Source organism: Crinia signifera, unplaced genomic scaffold (genome assembly GCF_055691185.1).
Source record: "Crinia signifera unplaced genomic scaffold, ASM5569118v1 HAP2_SCAFFOLD_333, whole genome shotgun sequence".
Taxonomy (NCBI): domain Eukaryota; kingdom Metazoa; phylum Chordata; class Amphibia; order Anura; family Myobatrachidae; genus Crinia; species Crinia signifera.
In genome coordinates this window covers 43,438-70,224 of record NW_028142226.1, presented here as the reverse complement: position 1 = coordinate 70,224, position 26,787 = coordinate 43,438, and the positions used below count along the sequence as shown (strand labels likewise).

At 48.1% G+C, this 26,787-nt stretch overlaps 12 non-coding genes and 5 pseudogenes across 12 annotated transcripts; all 17 read right to left on the bottom strand.

Moving 5' to 3' along the window:
* Positions 1 to 1,718: 1,718 nt before the first annotated feature.
* LOC146055123 (U2 spliceosomal RNA) lies at positions 1,719 to 1,825 on the bottom strand (annotated as a pseudogene).
* A 1,374-nt stretch (positions 1,826 to 3,199) lies between these two features.
* On the bottom strand, positions 3,200 to 3,390 carry LOC146055159 (U2 spliceosomal RNA). The gene has a single exon (XR_014468489.1). It is a non-coding gene; the product is annotated as a U2 spliceosomal RNA (small nuclear RNA).
* A 1,374-nt stretch (positions 3,391 to 4,764) lies between these two features.
* On the bottom strand, positions 4,765 to 4,955 carry LOC146055158 (U2 spliceosomal RNA). The gene has a single exon (XR_014468488.1). It is a non-coding gene; the product is annotated as a U2 spliceosomal RNA (small nuclear RNA).
* Positions 4,956 to 6,329: 1,374 nt separating this feature from the next.
* On the bottom strand, positions 6,330 to 6,520 carry LOC146055157 (U2 spliceosomal RNA). The gene has a single exon (XR_014468487.1). It is a non-coding gene; the product is annotated as a U2 spliceosomal RNA (small nuclear RNA).
* Positions 6,521 to 7,894: 1,374 nt separating this feature from the next.
* LOC146055156 (U2 spliceosomal RNA) lies at positions 7,895 to 8,085 on the bottom strand. Its single transcript, XR_014468486.1, has one exon. It is a non-coding gene; the product is annotated as a U2 spliceosomal RNA (small nuclear RNA).
* Positions 8,086 to 9,459: 1,374 nt separating this feature from the next.
* LOC146055155 (U2 spliceosomal RNA) lies at positions 9,460 to 9,650 on the bottom strand. The gene has a single exon (XR_014468485.1). It is a non-coding gene; the product is annotated as a U2 spliceosomal RNA (small nuclear RNA).
* A 1,374-nt stretch (positions 9,651 to 11,024) lies between these two features.
* Positions 11,025 to 11,215, bottom strand: LOC146055154 (U2 spliceosomal RNA). Its single transcript, XR_014468484.1, has one exon. It is a non-coding gene; the product is annotated as a U2 spliceosomal RNA (small nuclear RNA).
* Positions 11,216 to 12,589: 1,374 nt separating this feature from the next.
* Positions 12,590 to 12,780, bottom strand: LOC146055152 (U2 spliceosomal RNA). The gene has a single exon (XR_014468482.1). It is a non-coding gene; the product is annotated as a U2 spliceosomal RNA (small nuclear RNA).
* Positions 12,781 to 14,154: 1,374 nt separating this feature from the next.
* Positions 14,155 to 14,330, bottom strand: LOC146055119 (U2 spliceosomal RNA; annotated as a pseudogene).
* A 1,118-nt stretch (positions 14,331 to 15,448) lies between these two features.
* Positions 15,449 to 15,585, bottom strand: LOC146055126 (U2 spliceosomal RNA; annotated as a pseudogene).
* A 1,374-nt stretch (positions 15,586 to 16,959) lies between these two features.
* Positions 16,960 to 17,150, bottom strand: LOC146055150 (U2 spliceosomal RNA). The gene has a single exon (XR_014468481.1). It is a non-coding gene; the product is annotated as a U2 spliceosomal RNA (small nuclear RNA).
* Positions 17,151 to 18,524: 1,374 nt separating this feature from the next.
* Positions 18,525 to 18,715, bottom strand: LOC146055149 (U2 spliceosomal RNA). The gene has a single exon (XR_014468480.1). It is a non-coding gene; the product is annotated as a U2 spliceosomal RNA (small nuclear RNA).
* A 1,374-nt stretch (positions 18,716 to 20,089) lies between these two features.
* On the bottom strand, positions 20,090 to 20,280 carry LOC146055148 (U2 spliceosomal RNA). Its single transcript, XR_014468479.1, has one exon. It is a non-coding gene; the product is annotated as a U2 spliceosomal RNA (small nuclear RNA).
* A 1,374-nt stretch (positions 20,281 to 21,654) lies between these two features.
* Positions 21,655 to 21,845, bottom strand: LOC146055147 (U2 spliceosomal RNA). Its single transcript, XR_014468478.1, has one exon. It is a non-coding gene; the product is annotated as a U2 spliceosomal RNA (small nuclear RNA).
* A 1,374-nt stretch (positions 21,846 to 23,219) lies between these two features.
* On the bottom strand, positions 23,220 to 23,395 carry LOC146055116 (U2 spliceosomal RNA; annotated as a pseudogene).
* A 1,117-nt stretch (positions 23,396 to 24,512) lies between these two features.
* LOC146055125 (U2 spliceosomal RNA) lies at positions 24,513 to 24,649 on the bottom strand (annotated as a pseudogene).
* A 1,374-nt stretch (positions 24,650 to 26,023) lies between these two features.
* Positions 26,024 to 26,214, bottom strand: LOC146055146 (U2 spliceosomal RNA). The gene has a single exon (XR_014468477.1). It is a non-coding gene; the product is annotated as a U2 spliceosomal RNA (small nuclear RNA).
* Between the last annotated feature and the right edge of the window lie 573 nt (positions 26,215 to 26,787).

Here is a 26,787-nt window from a genome sequence, read left to right as displayed (position 1 = left end):
CTGCAGGGGCAAGGGGTGGAAACTCCTCCTCGGAGAGGGGAGGGGCAGAGGGGGTGGAGGGAAGAGGGGTGGGTTGGGCAAGAGGTCGGGAGGGTGAGGGAGGGGGGTGGGCAGCAGTGGAGGGGGGTGCTGTCACAGAGGGAGGTAGGGGAGGAGGGGTGGGGATGACAGGGGCAGGGGAGGGTTTCTTACCACCTTGTCTCTGCGGCTTCGGCTTTGGCTGCTTCTGTACCGGCTGGGGAGGCACCATGGGGGTAACTCCCTTCACTGCTGCGGCGTAGGATCTCGCTCTGTCAGGGCATGCCTTGTAGAGGTGGTCTCCTTTGCCGCACAGGTTGCAGACGAGCTTCGTGGGGCAGTCCTTTGTCTCGTGGCCGGCCACGTGACAGAACTTGCATGCCGAGACCTTGCACTCTCTTCCCACGTGGTCTTTCCCACTGCACTTTCGACAGGTGCGTGGTTGATCCGCGTAGTAGATGAGTCCAGCGGTTCCCCCCAGGGAGAAGCACTGTTTGAGGTGCTTGACTCCGTCTGGGCACGAAGTGTCCTTGTGGAGCCTGACCACCACCGACCACTTTACGTCCCAGAGCCCGTTGCTCAGCAGGACCCTTGTGGGGTCCCTGATGACCGTGCAGGATCTGTTCAGGAATGTGACGATGTCTTTGGCAGGCACATGTGGACTTCGCATTGAAACCGTCACCCGCCTCTCCTCCCTTTGAATAGGGCAGTTGCCCACAAAGCGAGAGAGAGGGGAATCAGGCTTCGCCGCTTTCACCGCCTCCCAATACCTCTTGCAGATGGCAATGGTGGCGAAGGTGACATAAAAGATCCCCTTGATGAAGGTCTGGGTGCTGAGGACTTCGGGGGCCGAGAATCCTTGGTCCAGGACCATCATCTTGCCGAATTGCACCAGCGAAAGGTCCGGCACCTGTCCGTCCACCTCCTTCAGCTTCATCACCACGGTTTGCCTCATCCAGGGTTCCAGGGCTGGGGTAGCCTTGGAGCCATCCCTGGCGGGCACCGCTGGTGGTGTCCCTGAAGGGGGGCAGGAGCTGGGGCCGGCCACATTTGCTGGGGTTTCGGCCGGGGACTTGCCCTTCTTCCCGGCGAGGGGGGCTGGAGCGGAGGCTGTGGCCATCCTTCCGGCTTCTCGGGGCAAAAGGGTCTTTTCCGGGACCCCGGCAGGAGGGGAAGGAGGAAATCTCTTCAGAGGGCAGAGCAACACAAGTCTAACCCTCCAAGGTGGCTAGAGAGCGATGCACGGCTTCAGAGGGCAGAGCAAAGCAAGTCTAACCCTCCACGGAGGCTGGGGAGCGTTGCAGAGCTTCGGAGGGCAGAGCAGAAAGTCTGACCCTCGGCGGCGGCTCCGGAGCGGTGGAGGCTTCAGAGGGCAGAGCAGAAAAGTCTGACCCTCCTAGGCAGCTCGGGAGTGCTGCAAGGCTTCGAGAGGGCAGAGCAAACAAGTCTGCCTCTCCCAGGTGGCTAGGGTGCGTTGATCTCCCTCCTCAGGCGAAATCCTCTTCTCCTAGCAGTCGGGGGCGGAGCTTCTTCCTCGGCGTCGAGAGGCGGAGGGGTCGGCAGTCGCTTCGGAGGGCAGCAGAGCAAGTCTGAGCCTCAGTCTTCTCCGGCTTCTCCCTCTTCTGGCGATGTTTTCTCCTCCTCGCAGTCTCGACGTCTTCGCTCAATTCGCTCTTCTCGGCCTGGCAGCGGTAGCCCTGAGAAGGACCGTTGTCGGTCCAAGAAACAAGGAGCAGAGCTGCCTCTCAGAATAAACTGATAAGAACAGATACTACACTTGATCTTAGCCAAAAGGCCGAGAAGCGATAACCCGAATGGGCTCCCAGCAAACCGCGCGAACCTGAATTCGGCCAGCAATACTGGTGGAGAGGAGATCAGCACCACGGACACATCTAACACACACACATCACTTCTTTGTCGTTGCAGTCTGAAAGATACCTGGCTGTACGGCAGGTGTGATTAGGACTTGAAGTGCTGGACAGGGACCGGAGGACGAGTAGCCATCCAACTGATTTTGTGATTAGGTCGTCGGCGGGCGGGAAGGGAGCCTCAGCTGGGTAGGAGGCCAAATTTGCATGTGCTCCGCCCCGTCTGTTGACGTCGCGTCAACAGACACACACCCACTAGGCAGACGACCAACAGGCAAGCAGCAGCAGCCAGCTGTCTCCTCGCTCTTTGCTGCTGCATGCCTGCCTGTGTCCCTGACGAACTGCTGCTGACTAAATCAATCAGCTAGCTGCTGCAGAGGAGAAGGAGGAATCTTGCACAATCAGGTGCAATGACGGCTTTCCTGTTTTGAGCCCATTCAGCAGCAGTAGTAGACAGTCAGATGGACAGGCATTCATGTGGCAGGACCCTTTGTGTGACATCACAATCTGCCCTCTATGACATCACAAGCTGCTCACTCGGAATCCGGCGGAACCTGACAGCCAGACAGTCACTTGGAACAGACAGGCAGACAGGACAGTCATGTGTAGGTGAGCTGGGTGGGCCAATGTTTTCTTTTATTGGCAGTTACCACCCAAATGATGGTCCGAAGAAGGTAAGTGATACTTTTTCTAAATCCCCCCTCTCAATGATCATCAATTGTTTGGCTCGGAAAAAAAATGGAAGAGGAAAAAAAATTCCCAAAACAAAAGAAATGAGGAAAAAAAATTCCCAAAACAAAAGAGAGAAAAGAGCGCGCAAAAAGAAAAGAAAAAAATATAAGAAATAAAGAAAGAAAGAAAGAAAGAGAGAGGAAAAAAAAAAAAACCAAGCCATTTCAAATGGAGAGGGAGGGGGGTCCAAAAATGCCATTGCTGTGATCCAGTTGATGTTTCCGTGGTAAGATCGTAGGTAAGTCACATAGTGTTTGCATATTTATTGGGAGGTCGCAGCGATTGATAAGTCCTTTAATTTAGGCAGGCTTCCGGTCTTTTGCCTAGGCCGCACATGCTGATATCAAGTGTAGTGTCACGTAAAAATATTTAACTGCCTCGATTCCAGAAAGTACAATTCAAGGAGTCAAGAAATAGTCACAAAATGATACACTGGAGGCAGGATTTCAAAGTATTTATGCACAAGGGTTAAACCTTGAAGCAGCAAATGCATGCATTTCTAAATACAAAGGTGCACAAACAATTGATACTCCAAATCAAGTGCCAGGAATGGAAATAGTCTATTTTTGGATAACAGATTAGGAAGGTGCACCGGTCCTGGAAGTACTGCAATACCAGGTCAATGCGTGGAGTGGACAGAGCAAGCTCTTCTTCCATCTCCCTGTTCTAAAAATCCATTTAATATATGGCCCCCAGATAGGGGGCGTATCAGATATTAAACTGATAAGAACAGATACTACACTTGATCTTAGCCAAAAGGCCGAGAAGCGATAACCCGAATGGGCTCCCAGCAAACCGCGCGAACCTGAATTCGGCCAGCAATACTGGTGGAGAGGAGATCAGCACCACGGACACATCTAACACACACACATCACTTCTTTGTCGTTGCAGTCTGAAAGATACCTGGCTGTACGGCAGGTGTGATTAGGACTTGAAGTGCTGGACAGGGACCGGAGGACGAGTAGCCATCCAACTGATTTTGTGATTAGGTCGTCGGCGGGCGGGAAGGGAGCCTCAGCTGGGTAGGAGGCCAAATTTGCATGTGCTCCGCCCCGTCTGTTGACGTCGCGTCAACAGACACACACCCACTAGGCAGACGACCAACAGGCAAGCAGCAGCAGCCAGCTGTCTCCTCGCTCTTTGCTGCTGCATGCCTGCCTGTGTCCCTGACGAACTGCTGCTGACTAAATCAATCAGCTAGCTGCTGCAGAGGAGAAGGAGGAATCTTGCACAATCAGGTGCAATGACGGCTTTCCTGTTTTGAGCCCATTCAGCAGCAGTAGTAGACAGTCAGATGGACAGGCATTCATGTGGCAGGACCCTTTGTGTGACATCACAATCTGCCCTCTATGACATCACAAGCTGCTCACTCGGAATCCGGCGGAACCTGACAGCCAGACAGTCACTTGGAACAGACAGGCAGACAGGACAGTCATGTGTAGGTGAGCTGGGTGGGCCAATGTTTTCTTTTATTGGCAGTTACCACCCAAATGATGGTCCGAAGAAGGTAAGTGATACTTTTTCTAAATCCCCCCTCTCAATGATCATCAATTGTTTGGCTCGGAAAAAAAATGGAAGAGGAAAAAAAATTCCCAAAACAAAAGAAATGAGGAAAAAAAATTCCCAAAACAAAAGAGAGAAAAGAGCGCGCAAAAAGAAAAGAAAAAAATATAAGAAATAAAGAAAGAAAGAAAGAAAGAGAGAGGAAAAAAAAAAAAACCAAGCCATTTCAAATGGAGAGGGAGGGGGGTCCAAAAATGCCATTGCTGTGATCCAGTTGATGTTTCCGTGGTAAGATCGTAGGTAAGTCACATAGTGTTTGCATATTTATTGGGAGGTCGCAGCGATTGATAAGTCCTTTAATTTAGGCAGGCTTCCGGTCTTTTGCCTAGGCCGCACATGCTGATATCAAGTGTAGTGTCACGTAAAAATATTTAACTGCCTCGATTCCAGAAAGTACAATTCAAGGAGTCAAGAAATAGTCACAAAATGATACACTGGAGGCAGGATTTCAAAGTATTTATGCACAAGGGTTAAACCTTGAAGCAGCAAATGCATGCATTTCTAAATACAAAGGTGCACAAACAATTGATACTCCAAATCAAGTGCCAGGAATGGAAATAGTCTATTTTTGGATAACAGATTAGGAAGGTGCACCGGTCCTGGAAGTACTGCAATACCAGGTCAATGCGTGGAGTGGACAGAGCAAGCTCTTCTTCCATCTCCCTGTTCTAAAAATCCATTTAATATATGGCCCCCAGATAGGGGGCGTATCAGATATTAAACTGATAAGAACAGATACTACACTTGATCTTAGCCAAAAGGCCGAGAAGCGATAACCCGAATGGGCTCCCAGCAAACCGCGCGAACCTGAATTCGGCCAGCAATACTGGTGGAGAGGAGATCAGCACCACGGACACATCTAACACACACACATCACTTCTTTGTCGTTGCAGTCTGAAAGATACCTGGCTGTACGGCAGGTGTGATTAGGACTTGAAGTGCTGGACAGGGACCGGAGGACGAGTAGCCATCCAACTGATTTTGTGATTAGGTCGTCGGCGGGCGGGAAGGGAGCCTCAGCTGGGTAGGAGGCCAAATTTGCATGTGCTCCGCCCCGTCTGTTGACGTCGCGTCAACAGACACACACCCACTAGGCAGACGACCAACAGGCAAGCAGCAGCAGCCAGCTGTCTCCTCGCTCTTTGCTGCTGCATGCCTGCCTGTGTCCCTGACGAACTGCTGCTGACTAAATCAATCAGCTAGCTGCTGCAGAGGAGAAGGAGGAATCTTGCACAATCAGGTGCAATGACGGCTTTCCTGTTTTGAGCCCATTCAGCAGCAGTAGTAGACAGTCAGATGGACAGGCATTCATGTGGCAGGACCCTTTGTGTGACATCACAATCTGCCCTCTATGACATCACAAGCTGCTCACTCGGAATCCGGCGGAACCTGACAGCCAGACAGTCACTTGGAACAGACAGGCAGACAGGACAGTCATGTGTAGGTGAGCTGGGTGGGCCAATGTTTTCTTTTATTGGCAGTTACCACCCAAATGATGGTCCGAAGAAGGTAAGTGATACTTTTTCTAAATCCCCCCTCTCAATGATCATCAATTGTTTGGCTCGGAAAAAAAATGGAAGAGGAAAAAAAATTCCCAAAACAAAAGAAATGAGGAAAAAAAATTCCCAAAACAAAAGAGAGAAAAGAGCGCGCAAAAAGAAAAGAAAAAAATATAAGAAATAAAGAAAGAAAGAAAGAAAGAGAGAGGAAAAAAAAAAAAACCAAGCCATTTCAAATGGAGAGGGAGGGGGGTCCAAAAATGCCATTGCTGTGATCCAGTTGATGTTTCCGTGGTAAGATCGTAGGTAAGTCACATAGTGTTTGCATATTTATTGGGAGGTCGCAGCGATTGATAAGTCCTTTAATTTAGGCAGGCTTCCGGTCTTTTGCCTAGGCCGCACATGCTGATATCAAGTGTAGTGTCACGTAAAAATATTTAACTGCCTCGATTCCAGAAAGTACAATTCAAGGAGTCAAGAAATAGTCACAAAATGATACACTGGAGGCAGGATTTCAAAGTATTTATGCACAAGGGTTAAACCTTGAAGCAGCAAATGCATGCATTTCTAAATACAAAGGTGCACAAACAATTGATACTCCAAATCAAGTGCCAGGAATGGAAATAGTCTATTTTTGGATAACAGATTAGGAAGGTGCACCGGTCCTGGAAGTACTGCAATACCAGGTCAATGCGTGGAGTGGACAGAGCAAGCTCTTCTTCCATCTCCCTGTTCTAAAAATCCATTTAATATATGGCCCCCAGATAGGGGGCGTATCAGATATTAAACTGATAAGAACAGATACTACACTTGATCTTAGCCAAAAGGCCGAGAAGCGATAACCCGAATGGGCTCCCAGCAAACCGCGCGAACCTGAATTCGGCCAGCAATACTGGTGGAGAGGAGATCAGCACCACGGACACATCTAACACACACACATCACTTCTTTGTCGTTGCAGTCTGAAAGATACCTGGCTGTACGGCAGGTGTGATTAGGACTTGAAGTGCTGGACAGGGACCGGAGGACGAGTAGCCATCCAACTGATTTTGTGATTAGGTCGTCGGCGGGCGGGAAGGGAGCCTCAGCTGGGTAGGAGGCCAAATTTGCATGTGCTCCGCCCCGTCTGTTGACGTCGCGTCAACAGACACACACCCACTAGGCAGACGACCAACAGGCAAGCAGCAGCAGCCAGCTGTCTCCTCGCTCTTTGCTGCTGCATGCCTGCCTGTGTCCCTGACGAACTGCTGCTGACTAAATCAATCAGCTAGCTGCTGCAGAGGAGAAGGAGGAATCTTGCACAATCAGGTGCAATGACGGCTTTCCTGTTTTGAGCCCATTCAGCAGCAGTAGTAGACAGTCAGATGGACAGGCATTCATGTGGCAGGACCCTTTGTGTGACATCACAATCTGCCCTCTATGACATCACAAGCTGCTCACTCGGAATCCGGCGGAACCTGACAGCCAGACAGTCACTTGGAACAGACAGGCAGACAGGACAGTCATGTGTAGGTGAGCTGGGTGGGCCAATGTTTTCTTTTATTGGCAGTTACCACCCAAATGATGGTCCGAAGAAGGTAAGTGATACTTTTTCTAAATCCCCCCTCTCAATGATCATCAATTGTTTGGCTCGGAAAAAAAATGGAAGAGGAAAAAAAATTCCCAAAACAAAAGAAATGAGGAAAAAAAATTCCCAAAACAAAAGAGAGAAAAGAGCGCGCAAAAAGAAAAGAAAAAAATATAAGAAATAAAGAAAGAAAGAAAGAAAGAGAGAGGAAAAAAAAAAAAACCAAGCCATTTCAAATGGAGAGGGAGGGGGGTCCAAAAATGCCATTGCTGTGATCCAGTTGATGTTTCCGTGGTAAGATCGTAGGTAAGTCACATAGTGTTTGCATATTTATTGGGAGGTCGCAGCGATTGATAAGTCCTTTAATTTAGGCAGGCTTCCGGTCTTTTGCCTAGGCCGCACATGCTGATATCAAGTGTAGTGTCACGTAAAAATATTTAACTGCCTCGATTCCAGAAAGTACAATTCAAGGAGTCAAGAAATAGTCACAAAATGATACACTGGAGGCAGGATTTCAAAGTATTTATGCACAAGGGTTAAACCTTGAAGCAGCAAATGCATGCATTTCTAAATACAAAGGTGCACAAACAATTGATACTCCAAATCAAGTGCCAGGAATGGAAATAGTCTATTTTTGGATAACAGATTAGGAAGGTGCACCGGTCCTGGAAGTACTGCAATACCAGGTCAATGCGTGGAGTGGACAGAGCAAGCTCTTCTTCCATCTCCCTGTTCTAAAAATCCATTTAATATATGGCCCCCAGATAGGGGGCGTATCAGATATTAAACTGATAAGAACAGATACTACACTTGATCTTAGCCAAAAGGCCGAGAAGCGATAACCCGAATGGGCTCCCAGCAAACCGCGCGAACCTGAATTCGGCCAGCAATACTGGTGGAGAGGAGATCAGCACCACGGACACATCTAACACACACACATCACTTCTTTGTCGTTGCAGTCTGAAAGATACCTGGCTGTACGGCAGGTGTGATTAGGACTTGAAGTGCTGGACAGGGACCGGAGGACGAGTAGCCATCCAACTGATTTTGTGATTAGGTCGTCGGCGGGCGGGAAGGGAGCCTCAGCTGGGTAGGAGGCCAAATTTGCATGTGCTCCGCCCCGTCTGTTGACGTCGCGTCAACAGACACACACCCACTAGGCAGACGACCAACAGGCAAGCAGCAGCAGCCAGCTGTCTCCTCGCTCTTTGCTGCTGCATGCCTGCCTGTGTCCCTGACGAACTGCTGCTGACTAAATCAATCAGCTAGCTGCTGCAGAGGAGAAGGAGGAATCTTGCACAATCAGGTGCAATGACGGCTTTCCTGTTTTGAGCCCATTCAGCAGCAGTAGTAGACAGTCAGATGGACAGGCATTCATGTGGCAGGACCCTTTGTGTGACATCACAATCTGCCCTCTATGACATCACAAGCTGCTCACTCGGAATCCGGCGGAACCTGACAGCCAGACAGTCACTTGGAACAGACAGGCAGACAGGACAGTCATGTGTAGGTGAGCTGGGTGGGCCAATGTTTTCTTTTATTGGCAGTTACCACCCAAATGATGGTCCGAAGAAGGTAAGTGATACTTTTTCTAAATCCCCCCTCTCAATGATCATCAATTGTTTGGCTCGGAAAAAAAATGGAAGAGGAAAAAAAATTCCCAAAACAAAAGAAATGAGGAAAAAAAATTCCCAAAACAAAAGAGAGAAAAGAGCGCGCAAAAAGAAAAGAAAAAAATATAAGAAATAAAGAAAGAAAGAAAGAAAGAGAGAGGAAAAAAAAAAAAACCAAGCCATTTCAAATGGAGAGGGAGGGGGGTCCAAAAATGCCATTGCTGTGATCCAGTTGATGTTTCCGTGGTAAGATCGTAGGTAAGTCACATAGTGTTTGCATATTTATTGGGAGGTCGCAGCGATTGATAAGTCCTTTAATTTAGGCAGGCTTCCGGTCTTTTGCCTAGGCCGCACATGCTGATATCAAGTGTAGTGTCACGTAAAAATATTTAACTGCCTCGATTCCAGAAAGTACAATTCAAGGAGTCAAGAAATAGTCACAAAATGATACACTGGAGGCAGGATTTCAAAGTATTTATGCACAAGGGTTAAACCTTGAAGCAGCAAATGCATGCATTTCTAAATACAAAGGTGCACAAACAATTGATACTCCAAATCAAGTGCCAGGAATGGAAATAGTCTATTTTTGGATAACAGATTAGGAAGGTGCACCGGTCCTGGAAGTACTGCAATACCAGGTCAATGCGTGGAGTGGACAGAGCAAGCTCTTCTTCCATCTCCCTGTTCTAAAAATCCATTTAATATATGGCCCCCAGATAGGGGGCGTATCAGATATTAAACTGATAAGAACAGATACTACACTTGATCTTAGCCAAAAGGCCGAGAAGCGATAACCCGAATGGGCTCCCAGCAAACCGCGCGAACCTGAATTCGGCCAGCAATACTGGTGGAGAGGAGATCAGCACCACGGACACATCTAACACACACACATCACTTCTTTGTCGTTGCAGTCTGAAAGATACCTGGCTGTACGGCAGGTGTGATTAGGACTTGAAGTGCTGGACAGGGACCGGAGGACGAGTAGCCATCCAACTGATTTTGTGATTAGGTCGTCGGCGGGCGGGAAGGGAGCCTCAGCTGGGTAGGAGGCCAAATTTGCATGTGCTCCGCCCCGTCTGTTGACGTCGCGTCAACAGACACACACCCACTAGGCAGACGACCAACAGGCAAGCAGCAGCAGCCAGCTGTCTCCTCGCTCTTTGCTGCTGCATGCCTGCCTGTGTCCCTGACGAACTGCTGCTGACTAAATCAATCAGCTAGCTGCTGCAGAGGAGAAGGAGGAATCTTGCACAATCAGGTGCAATGACGGCTTTCCTGTTTTGAGCCCATTCAGCAGCAGTAGTAGACAGTCAGATGGACAGGCATTCATGTGGCAGGACCCTTTGTGTGACATCACAATCTGCCCTCTATGACATCACAAGCTGCTCACTCGGAATCCGGCGGAACCTGACAGCCAGACAGTCACTTGGAACAGACAGGCAGACAGGACAGTCATGTGTAGGTGAGCTGGGTGGGCCAATGTTTTCTTTTATTGGCAGTTACCACCCAAATGATGGTCCGAAGAAGGTAAGTGATACTTTTTCTAAATCCCCCCTCTCAATGATCATCAATTGTTTGGCTCGGAAAAAAAATGGAAGAGGAAAAAAAATTCCCAAAACAAAAGAAATGAGGAAAAAAAATTCCCAAAACAAAAGAGAGAAAAGAGCGCGCAAAAAGAAAAGAAAAAAATATAAGAAATAAAGAAAGAAAGAAAGAAAGAGAGAGGAAAAAAAAAAAAACCAAGCCATTTCAAATGGAGAGGGAGGGGGGTCCAAAAATGCCATTGCTGTGATCCAGTTGATGTTTCCGTGGTAAGATCGTAGGTAAGTCACATAGTGTTTGCATATTTATTGGGAGGTCGCAGCGATTGATAAGTCCTTTAATTTAGGCAGGCTTCCGGTCTTTTGCCTAGGCCGCACATGCTGATATCAAGTGTAGTGTCACGTAAAAATATTTAACTGCCTCGATTCCAGAAAGTACAATTCAAGGAGTCAAGAAATAGTCACAAAATGATACACTGGAGGCAGGATTTCAAAGTATTTATGCACAAGGGTTAAACCTTGAAGCAGCAAATGCATGCATTTCTAAATACAAAGGTGCACAAACAATTGATACTCCAAATCAAGTGCCAGGAATGGAAATAGTCTATTTTTGGATAACAGATTAGGAAGGTGCACCGGTCCTGGAAGTACTGCAATACCAGGTCAATGCGTGGAGTGGACAGAGCAAGCTCTTCTTCCATCTCCCTGTTCTAAAAATCCATTTAATATATGGCCCCCAGATAGGGGGCGTATCAGATATTAAACTGATAAGAACAGATACTACACTTGATCTTAGCCAAAAGGCCGAGAAGCGATAACCCGAATGGGCTCCCAGCAAACCGCGCGAACCTGAATTCGGCCAGCAATACTGGTGGAGAGGAGATCAGCACCACGGACACATCTAACACACACACATCACTTCTTTGTCGTTGCAGTCTGAAAGATACCTGGCTGTACGGCAGGTGTGATTAGGACTTGAAGTGCTGGACAGGGACCGGAGGACGAGTAGCCATCCAACTGATTTTGTGATTAGGTCGTCGGCGGGCGGGAAGGGAGCCTCAGCTGGGTAGGAGGCCAAATTTGCATGTGCTCCGCCCCGTCTGTTGACGTCGCGTCAACAGACACACACCCACTAGGCAGACGACCAACAGGCAAGCAGCAGCAGCCAGCTGTCTCCTCGCTCTTTGCTGCTGCATGCCTGCCTGTGTCCCTGACGAACTGCTGCTGACTAAATCAATCAGCTAGCTGCTGCAGAGGAGAAGGAGGAATCTTGCACAATCAGGTGCAATGACGGCTTTCCTGTTTTGAGCCCATTCAGCAGCAGTAGTAGACAGTCAGATGGACAGGCATTCATGTGGCAGGACCCTTTGTGTGACATCACAATCTGCCCTCTATGACATCACAAGCTGCTCACTCGGAATCCGGCGGAACCTGACAGCCAGACAGTCACTTGGAACAGACAGGCAGACAGGACAGTCATGTGTAGGTGAGCTGGGTGGGCCAATGTTTTCTTTTATTGGCAGTTACCACCCAAATGATGGTCCGAAGAAGGTAAGTGATACTTTTTCTAAATCCCCCCTCTCAATGATCATCAATTGTTTGGCTCGGAAAAAAAATGGAAGAGGAAAAAAAATTCCCAAAACAAAAGAAATGAGGAAAAAAAATTCCCAAAACAAAAGAGAGAAAAGAGCGCGCAAAAAGAAAAGAAAAAAATATAAGAAATAAAGAAAGAAAGAAAGAAAGAGAGAGGAAAAAAAAAAAAACCAAGCCATTTCAAATGGAGAGGGAGGGGGGTCCAAAAATGCCATTGCTGTGATCCAGTTGATGTTTCCGTGGTAAGATCGTAGGTAAGTCACATAGTGTTTGCATATTTATTGGGAGGTCGCAGCGATTGATAAGTCCTTTAATTTAGGCAGGCTTCCGGTCTTTTGCCTAGGCCGCACATGCTGATATCAAGTGTAGTGTCACGTAAAAATATTTAACTGCCTCGATTCCAGAAAGTACAATTCAAGGAGTCAAGAAATAGTCACAAAATGATACACTGGAGGCAGGATTTCAAAGTATTTATGCACAAGGGTTAAACCTTGAAGCAGCAAATGCATGCATTTCTAAATACAAAGGTGCACAAACAATTGATACTCCAAATCAAGTGCCAGGAATGGAAATAGTCTATTTTTGGATAACAGATTAGGAAGGTGCACCGGTCCTGGAAGTACTGCAATACCAGGTCAATGCGTGGAGTGGACAGAGCAAGCTCTTCTTCCATCTCCCTGTTCTAAAAATCCATTTAATATATGGCCCCCAGATAGGGGGCGTATCAGATATTAAACTGATAAGAACAGATACTACACTTGATCTTAGCCAAAAGGCCGAGAAGCGATAACCCGAATGGGCTCCCAGCAAACCGCGCGAACCTGAATTCGGCCAGCAATACTGGTGGAGAGGAGATCAGCACCACGGACACATCTAACACACACACATCACTTCTTTGTCGTTGCAGTCTGAAAGATACCTGGCTGTACGGCAGGTGTGATTAGGACTTGAAGTGCTGGACAGGGACCGGAGGACGAGTAGCCATCCAACTGATTTTGTGATTAGGTCGTCGGCGGGCGGGAAGGGAGCCTCAGCTGGGTAGGAGGCCAAATTTGCATGTGCTCCGCCCCGTCTGTTGACGTCGCGTCAACAGACACACACCCACTAGGCAGACGACCAACAGGCAAGCAGCAGCAGCCAGCTGTCTCCTCGCTCTTTGCTGCTGCATGCCTGCCTGTGTCCCTGACGAACTGCTGCTGACTAAATCAATCAGCTAGCTGCTGCAGAGGAGAAGGAGGAATCTTGCACAATCAGGTGCAATGACGGCTTTCCTGTTTTGAGCCCATTCAGCAGCAGTAGTAGACAGTCAGATGGACAGGCATTCATGTGGCAGGACCCTTTGTGTGACATCACAATCTGCCCTCTATGACATCACAAGCTGCTCACTCGGAATCCGGCGGAACCTGACAGCCAGACAGTCACTTGGAACAGACAGGCAGACAGGACAGTCATGTGTAGGTGAGCTGGGTGGGCCAATGTTTTCTTTTATTGGCAGTTACCACCCAAATGATGGTCCGAAGAAGGTAAGTGATACTTTTTCTAAATCCCCCCTCTCAATGATCATCAATTGTTTGGCTCGGAAAAAAAATGGAAGAGGAAAAAAAATTCCCAAAACAAAAGAAATGAGGAAAAAAAATTCCCAAAACAAAAGAGAGAAAAGAGCGCGCAAAAAGAAAAGAAAAAAATATAAGAAATAAAGAAAGAAAGAAAGAAAGAGAGAGGAAAAAAAAAAAAACCAAGCCATTTCAAATGGAGAGGGAGGGGGGTCCAAAAATGCCATTGCTGTGATCCAGTTGATGTTTCCGTGGTAAGATCGTAGGTAAGTCACATAGTGTTTGCATATTTATTGGGAGGTCGCAGCGATTGATAAGTCCTTTAATTTAGGCAGGCTTCCGGTCTTTTGCCTAGGCCGCACATGCTGATATCAAGTGTAGTGTCACGTAAAAATATTTAACTGCCTCGATTCCAGAAAGTACAATTCAAGGAGTCAAGAAATAGTCACAAAATGATACACTGGAGGCAGGATTTCAAAGTATTTATGCACAAGGGTTAAACCTTGAAGCAGCAAATGCATGCATTTCTAAATACAAAGGTGCACAAACAATTGATACTCCAAATCAAGTGCCAGGAATGGAAATAGTCTATTTTTGGATAACAGATTAGGAAGGTGCACCGGTCCTGGAAGTACTGCAATACCAGGTCAATGCGTGGAGTGGACAGAGCAAGCTCTTCTTCCATCTCCCTGTTCTAAAAATCCATTTAATATATGGCCCCCAGATAGGGGGCGTATCAGATATTAAACTGATAAGAACAGATGAGTTTGAAGAAACTCAGGGAGCCCGAGGTGTGCTCCCACCACCACCAGTGACGTGACTAAACGCGTGCACAGGGGGCAGCCGTACGAACGTGTGGGCCCTCTCCCAAAGGAGAAAGGCCCCATGGTTCCCCTGACCCCCCTCAACCATAAGGCCGAGGAAGGGAAAAAAGGGATCGGTGGGTCCTCTTCGCCGAAGCTCAGAGGGACCCGCGTTTCCTCCACCCCCGGAAGGGTTTCGGACGGTGGGTCCTCCGCAGCCCGTGCTTTGGAGAGACCCGACTTAGGCTTCCCTCCGCCTTGCGGCTCGGGGTTGCCCTCGAGGGAACCGGGACTCTCCCCAAAAGGTGAAGAGTCCCAGTCACGTTTGGGGAACGGAAGGCCTGTTAGGGACAGCCGCACTACCCAAATGAAAAAAACGTGACAAACTAACGAAAAACGTGAAGTGCAAAACGTGCAAATCATAAAAAGAAAAGAATAAGGCCCTAGCCAGAAGGCCGGGGGGGGGTGTGAAAAATTGTCCTACCCCATCCAAAAGGACAGGGTAAGGACGTGAAGCGCTAACCTAAAGGGAAGTGCGCAGTGCAAGTGCCATTCGTGCAAGGTGACTTGGGATCACCCGTGCATGTCCGGCACCCCCGAGTTTCCCCGGGGGCACAGTGCAGCCTCGGACTCCAGGCAGCCGACCCTTCAGCGTCCGACCAAGCTTTTCTCCGTCTCACCAGCAGGCATTTTCCAGCCCCCGGCATGGGAATGGGTACTCCACTGGGCCTTTCGAAAGACTCCCTTAGGGGCTGCACCCCCTCCGGAAGAGCAATCTACTCAGTCCCAGTGTTTCTCCGCTCCCAGGGTTAAGGTACTAAGCTGGGCCTTTCGCGGTCTCCCCATCAGAGGCTACGAACCTCTGGAACAGGAGCCATCTACTCAGTCCCAACCTTTCTCCGCTCCCTGGGATTGGATACTAGACTGAGCCTTTCGCTGACTCATCCTTCGGGGGCTACAAACCCCGTCAAGAGAGTCAAACTACTAGGCCCAGTGTTTCTCCCCCCCTCTTACCAGTGGATTTACGGAAACAACACCTCCTACCAAAGGCAGAGGTGAAGATACTTAGTGAGACTTTTCACTACTCCCGGGAAAAAACAGAGGGGTCCCACACCCTCCGCCCATCAGAGCAGCTACTCAGTCTCACCTTTCTCTATTCTCTGCCAGAGGCCAGTCCATACCCAACTGATAAGAACAGATACTACACTTGATCTTAGCCAAAAGGCCGAGAAGCGATAACCCGAATGGGCTCCCAGCAAACCGCGCGAACCTGAATTCGGCCAGCAATACTGGTGGAGAGGAGATCAGCACCACGGACACATCTAACACACACACATCACTTCTTTGTCGTTGCAGTCTGAAAGATACCTGGCTGTACGGCAGGTGTGATTAGGACTTGAAGTGCTGGACAGGGACCGGAGGACGAGTAGCCATCCAACTGATTTTGTGATTAGGTCGTCGGCGGGCGGGAAGGGAGCCTCAGCTGGGTAGGAGGCCAAATTTGCATGTGCTCCGCCCCGTCTGTTGACGTCGCGTCAACAGACACACACCCACTAGGCAGACGACCAACAGGCAAGCAGCAGCAGCCAGCTGTCTCCTCGCTCTTTGCTGCTGCATGCCTGCCTGTGTCCCTGACGAACTGCTGCTGACTAAATCAATCAGCTAGCTGCTGCAGAGGAGAAGGAGGAATCTTGCACAATCAGGTGCAATGACGGCTTTCCTGTTTTGAGCCCATTCAGCAGCAGTAGTAGACAGTCAGATGGACAGGCATTCATGTGGCAGGACCCTTTGTGTGACATCACAATCTGCCCTCTATGACATCACAAGCTGCTCACTCGGAATCCGGCGGAACCTGACAGCCAGACAGTCACTTGGAACAGACAGGCAGACAGGACAGTCATGTGTAGGTGAGCTGGGTGGGCCAATGTTTTCTTTTATTGGCAGTTACCACCCAAATGATGGTCCGAAGAAGGTAAGTGATACTTTTTCTAAATCCCCCCTCTCAATGATCATCAATTGTTTGGCTCGGAAAAAAAATGGAAGAGGAAAAAAAATTCCCAAAACAAAAGAAATGAGGAAAAAAAATTCCCAAAACAAAAGAGAGAAAAGAGCGCGCAAAAAGAAAAGAAAAAAATATAAGAAATAAAGAAAGAAAGAAAGAAAGAGAGAGGAAAAAAAAAAAAACCAAGCCATTTCAAATGGAGAGGGAGGGGGGTCCAAAAATGCCATTGCTGTGATCCAGTTGATGTTTCCGTGGTAAGATCGTAGGTAAGTCACATAGTGTTTGCATATTTATTGGGAGGTCGCAGCGATTGATAAGTCCTTTAATTTAGGCAGGCTTCCGGTCTTTTGCCTAGGCCGCACATGCTGATATCAAGTGTAGTGTCACGTAAAAATATTTAACTGCCTCGATTCCAGAAAGTACAATTCAAGGAGTCAAGAAATAGTCACAAAATGATACACTGGAGGCAGGATTTCAAAGTATTTATGCACAAGGGTTAAACCTTGAAGCAGCAAATGCATGCATTTCTAAATACAAAGGTGCACAAACAATTGATACTCCAAATCAAGTGCCAGGAATGGAAATAGTCTATTTTTGGATAACAGATTAGGAAGGTGCACCGGTCCTGGAAGTACTGCAATACCAGGTCAATGCGTGGAGTGGACAGAGCAAGCTCTTCTTCCATCTCCCTGTTCTAAAAATCCATTTAATATATGGCCCCCAGATAGGGGGCGTATCAGATATTAAACTGATAAGAACAGATACTACACTTGATCTTAGCCAAAAGGCCGAGAAGCGATAACCCGAATGGGCTCCCAGCAAACCGCGCGAACCTGAATTCGGCCAGCAATACTGGTGGAGAGGAGATCAGCACCACGGACACATCTAACACACACACATCACTTCTTTGTCGTTGCAGTCTGAAAGATACCTGGCTGTACGGCAGGTGTGATTAGGACTTGAAGTGCTGGACAGGGACCGGAGGACGAGTAGCCATCCAACTGATTTTGTGATTAGGTCGTCGGCGGGCGGGAAGGGAGCCTCAGCTGGGTAGGAGGCCAAATTTGCATGTGCTCCGCCCCGTCTGTTGACGTCGCGTCAACAGACACACACCCACTAGGCAGACGACCAACAGGCAAGCAGCAGCAGCCAGCTGTCTCCTCGCTCTTTGCTGCTGCATGCCTGCCTGTGTCCCTGACGAACTGCTGCTGACTAAATCAATCAGCTAGCTGCTGCAGAGGAGAAGGAGGAATCTTGCACAATCAGGTGCAATGACGGCTTTCCTGTTTTGAGCCCATTCAGCAGCAGTAGTAGACAGTCAGATGGACAGGCATTCATGTGGCAGGACCCTTTGTGTGACATCACAATCTGCCCTCTATGACATCACAAGCTGCTCACTCGGAATCCGGCGGAACCTGACAGCCAGACAGTCACTTGGAACAGACAGGCAGACAGGACAGTCATGTGTAGGTGAGCTGGGTGGGCCAATGTTTTCTTTTATTGGCAGTTACCACCCAAATGATGGTCCGAAGAAGGTAAGTGATACTTTTTCTAAATCCCCCCTCTCAATGATCATCAATTGTTTGGCTCGGAAAAAAAATGGAAGAGGAAAAAAAATTCCCAAAACAAAAGAAATGAGGAAAAAAAATTCCCAAAACAAAAGAGAGAAAAGAGCGCGCAAAAAGAAAAGAAAAAAATATAAGAAATAAAGAAAGAAAGAAAGAAAGAGAGAGGAAAAAAAAAAAAACCAAGCCATTTCAAATGGAGAGGGAGGGGGGTCCAAAAATGCCATTGCTGTGATCCAGTTGATGTTTCCGTGGTAAGATCGTAGGTAAGTCACATAGTGTTTGCATATTTATTGGGAGGTCGCAGCGATTGATAAGTCCTTTAATTTAGGCAGGCTTCCGGTCTTTTGCCTAGGCCGCACATGCTGATATCAAGTGTAGTGTCACGTAAAAATATTTAACTGCCTCGATTCCAGAAAGTACAATTCAAGGAGTCAAGAAATAGTCACAAAATGATACACTGGAGGCAGGATTTCAAAGTATTTATGCACAAGGGTTAAACCTTGAAGCAGCAAATGCATGCATTTCTAAATACAAAGGTGCACAAACAATTGATACTCCAAATCAAGTGCCAGGAATGGAAATAGTCTATTTTTGGATAACAGATTAGGAAGGTGCACCGGTCCTGGAAGTACTGCAATACCAGGTCAATGCGTGGAGTGGACAGAGCAAGCTCTTCTTCCATCTCCCTGTTCTAAAAATCCATTTAATATATGGCCCCCAGATAGGGGGCGTATCAGATATTAAACTGATAAGAACAGATACTACACTTGATCTTAGCCAAAAGGCCGAGAAGCGATAACCCGAATGGGCTCCCAGCAAACCGCGCGAACCTGAATTCGGCCAGCAATACTGGTGGAGAGGAGATCAGCACCACGGACACATCTAACACACACACATCACTTCTTTGTCGTTGCAGTCTGAAAGATACCTGGCTGTACGGCAGGTGTGATTAGGACTTGAAGTGCTGGACAGGGACCGGAGGACGAGTAGCCATCCAACTGATTTTGTGATTAGGTCGTCGGCGGGCGGGAAGGGAGCCTCAGCTGGGTAGGAGGCCAAATTTGCATGTGCTCCGCCCCGTCTGTTGACGTCGCGTCAACAGACACACACCCACTAGGCAGACGACCAACAGGCAAGCAGCAGCAGCCAGCTGTCTCCTCGCTCTTTGCTGCTGCATGCCTGCCTGTGTCCCTGACGAACTGCTGCTGACTAAATCAATCAGCTAGCTGCTGCAGAGGAGAAGGAGGAATCTTGCACAATCAGGTGCAATGACGGCTTTCCTGTTTTGAGCCCATTCAGCAGCAGTAGTAGACAGTCAGATGGACAGGCATTCATGTGGCAGGACCCTTTGTGTGACATCACAATCTGCCCTCTATGACATCACAAGCTGCTCACTCGGAATCCGGCGGAACCTGACAGCCAGACAGTCACTTGGAACAGACAGGCAGACAGGACAGTCATGTGTAGGTGAGCTGGGTGGGCCAATGTTTTCTTTTATTGGCAGTTACCACCCAAATGATGGTCCGAAGAAGGTAAGTGATACTTTTTCTAAATCCCCCCTCTCAATGATCATCAATTGTTTGGCTCGGAAAAAAAATGGAAGAGGAAAAAAAATTCCCAAAACAAAAGAAATGAGGAAAAAAAATTCCCAAAACAAAAGAGAGAAAAGAGCGCGCAAAAAGAAAAGAAAAAAATATAAGAAATAAAGAAAGAAAGAAAGAAAGAGAGAGGAAAAAAAAAAAAACCAAGCCATTTCAAATGGAGAGGGAGGGGGGTCCAAAAATGCCATTGCTGTGATCCAGTTGATGTTTCCGTGGTAAGATCGTAGGTAAGTCACATAGTGTTTGCATATTTATTGGGAGGTCGCAGCGATTGATAAGTCCTTTAATTTAGGCAGGCTTCCGGTCTTTTGCCTAGGCCGCACATGCTGATATCAAGTGTAGTGTCACGTAAAAATATTTAACTGCCTCGATTCCAGAAAGTACAATTCAAGGAGTCAAGAAATAGTCACAAAATGATACACTGGAGGCAGGATTTCAAAGTATTTATGCACAAGGGTTAAACCTTGAAGCAGCAAATGCATGCATTTCTAAATACAAAGGTGCACAAACAATTGATACTCCAAATCAAGTGCCAGGAATGGAAATAGTCTATTTTTGGATAACAGATTAGGAAGGTGCACCGGTCCTGGAAGTACTGCAATACCAGGTCAATGCGTGGAGTGGACAGAGCAAGCTCTTCTTCCATCTCCCTGTTCTAAAAATCCATTTAATATATGGCCCCCAGATAGGGGGCGTATCAGATATTAAACTGATAAGAACAGATACTACACTTGATCTTAGCCAAAAGGCCGAGAAGCGATAACCCGAATGGGCTCCCAGCAAACCGCGCGAACCTGAATTCGGCCAGCAATACTGGTGGAGAGGAGATCAGCACCACGGACACATCTAACACACACACATCACTTCTTTGTCGTTGCAGTCTGAAAGATACCTGGCTGTACGGCAGGTGTGATTAGGACTTGAAGTGCTGGACAGGGACCGGAGGACGAGTAGCCATCCAACTGATTTTGTGATTAGGTCGTCGGCGGGCGGGAAGGGAGCCTCAGCTGGGTAGGAGGCCAAATTTGCATGTGCTCCGCCCCGTCTGTTGACGTCGCGTCAACAGACACACACCCACTAGGCAGACGACCAACAGGCAAGCAGCAGCAGCCAGCTGTCTCCTCGCTCTTTGCTGCTGCATGCCTGCCTGTGTCCCTGACGAACTGCTGCTGACTAAATCAATCAGCTAGCTGCTGCAGAGGAGAAGGAGGAATCTTGCACAATCAGGTGCAATGACGGCTTTCCTGTTTTGAGCCCATTCAGCAGCAGTAGTAGACAGTCAGATGGACAGGCATTCATGTGGCAGGACCCTTTGTGTGACATCACAATCTGCCCTCTATGACATCACAAGCTGCTCACTCGGAATCCGGCGGAACCTGACAGCCAGACAGTCACTTGGAACAGACAGGCAGACAGGACAGTCATGTGTAGGTGAGCTGGGTGGGCCAATGTTTTCTTTTATTGGCAGTTACCACCCAAATGATGGTCCGAAGAAGGTAAGTGATACTTTTTCTAAATCCCCCCTCTCAATGATCATCAATTGTTTGGCTCGGAAAAAAAATGGAAGAGGAAAAAAAATTCCCAAAACAAAAGAAATGAGGAAAAAAAATTCCCAAAACAAAAGAGAGAAAAGAGCGCGCAAAAAGAAAAGAAAAAAATATAAGAAATAAAGAAAGAAAGAAAGAAAGAGAGAGGAAAAAAAAAAAAACCAAGCCATTTCAAATGGAGAGGGAGGGGGGTCCAAAAATGCCATTGCTGTGATCCAGTTGATGTTTCCGTGGTAAGATCGTAGGTAAGTCACATAGTGTTTGCATATTTATTGGGAGGTCGCAGCGATTGATAAGTCCTTTAATTTAGGCAGGCTTCCGGTCTTTTGCCTAGGCCGCACATGCTGATATCAAGTGTAGTGTCACGTAAAAATATTTAACTGCCTCGATTCCAGAAAGTACAATTCAAGGAGTCAAGAAATAGTCACAAAATGATACACTGGAGGCAGGATTTCAAAGTATTTATGCACAAGGGTTAAACCTTGAAGCAGCAAATGCATGCATTTCTAAATACAAAGGTGCACAAACAATTGATACTCCAAATCAAGTGCCAGGAATGGAAATAGTCTATTTTTGGATAACAGATTAGGAAGGTGCACCGGTCCTGGAAGTACTGCAATACCAGGTCAATGCGTGGAGTGGACAGAGCAAGCTCTTCTTCCATCTCCCTGTTCTAAAAATCCATTTAATATATGGCCCCCAGATAGGGGGCGTATCAGATATTAAACTGATAAGAACAGATACTACACTTGATCTTAGCCAAAAGGCCGAGAAGCGATAACCCGAATGGGCTCCCAGCAAACCGCGCGAACCTGAATTCGGCCAGCAATACTGGTGGAGAGGAGATCAGCACCACGGACACATCTAACACACACACATCACTTCTTTGTCGTTGCAGTCTGAAAGATACCTGGCTGTACGGCAGGTGTGATTAGGACTTGAAGTGCTGGACAGGGACCGGAGGACGAGTAGCCATCCAACTGATTTTGTGATTAGGTCGTCGGCGGGCGGGAAGGGAGCCTCAGCTGGGTAGGAGGCCAAATTTGCATGTGCTCCGCCCCGTCTGTTGACGTCGCGTCAACAGACACACACCCACTAGGCAGACGACCAACAGGCAAGCAGCAGCAGCCAGCTGTCTCCTCGCTCTTTGCTGCTGCATGCCTGCCTGTGTCCCTGACGAACTGCTGCTGACTAAATCAATCAGCTAGCTGCTGCAGAGGAGAAGGAGGAATCTTGCACAATCAGGTGCAATGACGGCTTTCCTGTTTTGAGCCCATTCAGCAGCAGTAGTAGACAGTCAGATGGACAGGCATTCATGTGGCAGGACCCTTTGTGTGACATCACAATCTGCCCTCTATGACATCACAAGCTGCTCACTCGGAATCCGGCGGAACCTGACAGCCAGACAGTCACTTGGAACAGACAGGCAGACAGGACAGTCATGTGTAGGTGAGCTGGGTGGGCCAATGTTTTCTTTTATTGGCAGTTACCACCCAAATGATGGTCCGAAGAAGGTAAGTGATACTTTTTCTAAATCCCCCCTCTCAATGATCATCAATTGTTTGGCTCGGAAAAAAAATGGAAGAGGAAAAAAAATTCCCAAAACAAAAGAAATGAGGAAAAAAAATTCCCAAAACAAAAGAGAGAAAAGAGCGCGCAAAAAGAAAAGAAAAAAATATAAGAAATAAAGAAAGAAAGAAAGAAAGAGAGAGGAAAAAAAAAAAAACCAAGCCATTTCAAATGGAGAGGGAGGGGGGTCCAAAAATGCCATTGCTGTGATCCAGTTGATGTTTCCGTGGTAAGATCGTAGGTAAGTCACATAGTGTTTGCATATTTATTGGGAGGTCGCAGCGATTGATAAGTCCTTTAATTTAGGCAGGCTTCCGGTCTTTTGCCTAGGCCGCACATGCTGATATCAAGTGTAGTGTCACGTAAAAATATTTAACTGCCTCGATTCCAGAAAGTACAATTCAAGGAGTCAAGAAATAGTCACAAAATGATACACTGGAGGCAGGATTTCAAAGTATTTATGCACAAGGGTTAAACCTTGAAGCAGCAAATGCATGCATTTCTAAATACAAAGGTGCACAAACAATTGATACTCCAAATCAAGTGCCAGGAATGGAAATAGTCTATTTTTGGATAACAGATTAGGAAGGTGCACCGGTCCTGGAAGTACTGCAATACCAGGTCAATGCGTGGAGTGGACAGAGCAAGCTCTTCTTCCATCTCCCTGTTCTAAAAATCCATTTAATATATGGCCCCCAGATAGGGGGCGTATCAGATATTAAACTGATAAGAACAGATGAGTTTGAAGAAACTCAGGGAGCCCGAGGTGTGCTCCCACCACCACCAGTGACGTGACTAAACGCGTGCACAGGGGGCAGCCGTACGAACGTGTGGCCCTCTCCCAAAGGAGAAAGGCCCCATGGTTCCCCTAACCCCCCTCAACCATAAGGCCAAGGAAGGGAAAAAAGGGATCGGTGGGTCCTCTTCGCCGAAGCTTAGAGAGACCCGCTTTTCCTCCACCCCCGGAAGGGTTTCGGACGGTGGGTCCTCCGCAGCCCGTGCTTTGGAGAGACCCGACTTAGGCTTCCCTCCGCCTTGCGGCTCGGGGTTGCCCTCGAGGGAACCGGGACTCTCCCCAGAAGGTGAAGAGTCCCAGTCACGTTTGGGGAACGGAAGGCCCGTTAGGGACAGCCGCACTACCCAAATGAAAAAACGTGACAAACTAACGAAAAACGTGGAGTGCAAAACGTGCAAATCATAAAAAGAAAAGAATAAGGCCCTAGCCAGAAGGCCGGGGGGGGGTGTGAAAAATTGTCCTACCCCATCCAAAAGGACAGGGTAAGGACGTGAAGCGCTAACCTAAAGGGAAGTGCGCAGTGCAAGTGCCATTCGTGCAAGGTGACTTGGGATCACCCGTGCATGTCCGGCACCCCCGAGTTTCCCCGGGGGCACAGTGCAGCCTCGGACTCCAGGCAGCCGACCCTTCAGCGTCCGACCAAGCTTTTCTCCGTCTCACCAGGCAGGCATTTTCCAGCCCCTGGCATGGGAATGGGTACTCCACTGGGCCTTTCGAAAGACTCCCTTAGGGGCTGCACCCCCTCCGGAAGAGCAATCTACTCAGTCCCAGTGTTTCTCCGCTCCCAGGGTTAAGGTACTAAGCTGGGCCTTTCGCGGTCTCCCCATCAGAGGCTACGAACCTCTGGAACAGGAGCCATCTACTCAGTCCCAACCTTTCTCCGCTCCCTGGGATTGGATACTAGACTGAGCCTTTCGCTGACTCATCCTTCGGGGGCTACAAACCCCGTCAAGAGAGTCAAACTACTAGGCCCAGTGTTTCTCCCCCCCTCTTACCAGTGGATTTACGGAAACAACACCTCCTACCAAAGGCAGAGGTGAAGATACTCAGTGAGACTTTTCACTACTCCCGGGAAAAAACAGAGGGGTCCCACACCCTCCGCCCATCAGAGCAGCTACTCAGTCTCACCTTTCTCTATTCTCTGCCAGAGGCCAGTCCATACCCAACTGATAAGAACAGATACTACACTTGATCTTAGCCAAAAGGCCGAGAAGCGATAACCCGAATGGGCTCCCAGCAAACCGCGCGAACCTGAATTCGGCCAGCAATACTGGTGGAGAGGAGATCAGCACCACGGACACATCTAACACACACACATCACTTCTTTGTCGTTGCAGTCTGAAAGATACCTGGCTGTACGGCAGGTGTGATTAGGACTTGAAGTGCTGGACAGGGACCGGAGGACGAGTAGCCATCCAACTGATTTTGTGATTAGGTCGTCGGCGGGCGGGAAGGGAGCCTCAGCTGGGTAGGAGGCCAAATTTGCATGTGCTCCGCCCCGTCTGTTGACGTCGCGTCAACAGACACACACCCACTAGGCAGACGACCAACAGGCAAGCAGCAGCAGCCAGCTGTCTCCTCGCTCTTTGCTGCTGCATGCCTGCCTGTGTCCCTGACGAACTGCTGCTGACTAAATCAATCAGCTAGCTGCTGCAGAGGAGAAGGAGGAATCTTGCACAATCAGGTGCAATGACGGCTTTCCTGTTTTGAGCCCATTCAGCAGCAGTAGTAGACAGTCAGATGGACAGGCATTCATGTGGCAGGACCCTTTGTGTGACATCACAATCTGCCCTCTATGACATCACAAGCTGCTCACTCGGAATCCGGCGGAACCTGACAGCCAGACAGTCACTTGGAACAGACAGGCAGACAGGACAGTCATGTGTAGGTGAGCTGGGTGGGCCAATGTTTTCTTTTATTGGCAGTTACCACCCAAATGATGGTCCGAAGAAGGTAAGTGATACTTTTTCTAAATCCCCCCTCTCAATGATCATCAATTGTTTGGCTCGGAAAAAAAATGGAAGAGGAAAAAAAATTCCCAAAACAAAAGAAATGAGGAAAAAAAATTCCCAAAACAAAAGAGAGAAAAGAGCGCGCAAAAAGAAAAGAAAAAAATATAAGAAATAAAGAAAGAAAGAAAGAAAGAGAGAGGAAAAAAAAAAAAACCAAGCCATTTCAAATGGAGAGGGAGGGGGGTCCAAAAATGCCATTGCTGTGATCCAGTTGATGTTTCCGTGGTAAGATCGTAGGTAAGTCACATAGTGTTTGCATATTTATTGGGAGGTCGCAGCGATTGATAAGTCCTTTAATTTAGGCAGGCTTCCGGTCTTTTGCCTAGGCCGCACATGCTGATATCAAGTGTAGTGTCACGTAAAAATATTTAACTGCCTCGATTCCAGAAAGTACAATTCAAGGAGTCAAGAAATAGTCACAAAATGATACACTGGAGGCAGGATTTCAAAGTATTTATGCACAAGGGTTAAACCTTGAAGCAGCAAATGCATGCATTTCTAAATACAAAGGTGCACAAACAATTGATACTCCAAATCAAGTGCCAGGAATGGAAATAGTCTATTTTTGGATAACAGATTAGGAAGGTGCACCGGTCCTGGAAGTACTGCAATACCAGGTCAATGCGTGGAGTGGACAGAGCAAGCTCTTCTTCCATCTCCCTGTTCTAAAAATCCATTTAATATATGGCCCCCAGATAGGGGGCGTATCAGATATTAAACTGATAAGAACAGATACTACACTTGATCTTAGCCAAAAGGCCGAGAAGCGATAACCCGAATGGGCTCCCAGCAAACCGCGCGAACCTGAATTCGGCCAGCAATACTGGTGGAGAGGAGATCAGCACCACGGACACATCTAACACACACACATCACTTCTTTGTCGTTGCAGTCTGAAAGATACCTGGCTGTACGGCAGGTGTGATTAGGACTTGAAGTGCTGGACAGGGACCGGAGGACGAGTAGCCATCCAACTGATTTTGTGATTAGGTCGTCGGCGGGCGGGAAGGGAGCCTCAGCTGGGTAGGAGGCCAAATTTGCATGTGCTCCGCCCCGTCTGTTGACGTCGCGTCAACAGACACACACCCACTAGGCAGACGACCAACAGGCAAGCAGCAGCAGCCAGCTGTCTCCTCGCTCTTTGCTGCTGCATGCCTGCCTGTGTCCCTGACGAACTGCTGCTGACTAAATCAATCAGCTAGCTGCTGCAGAGGAGAAGGAGGAATCTTGCACAATCAGGTGCAATGACGGCTTTCCTGTTTTGAGCCCATTCAGCAGCAGTAGTAGACAGTCAGATGGACAGGCATTCATGTGGCAGGACCCTTTGTGTGACATCACAATCTGCC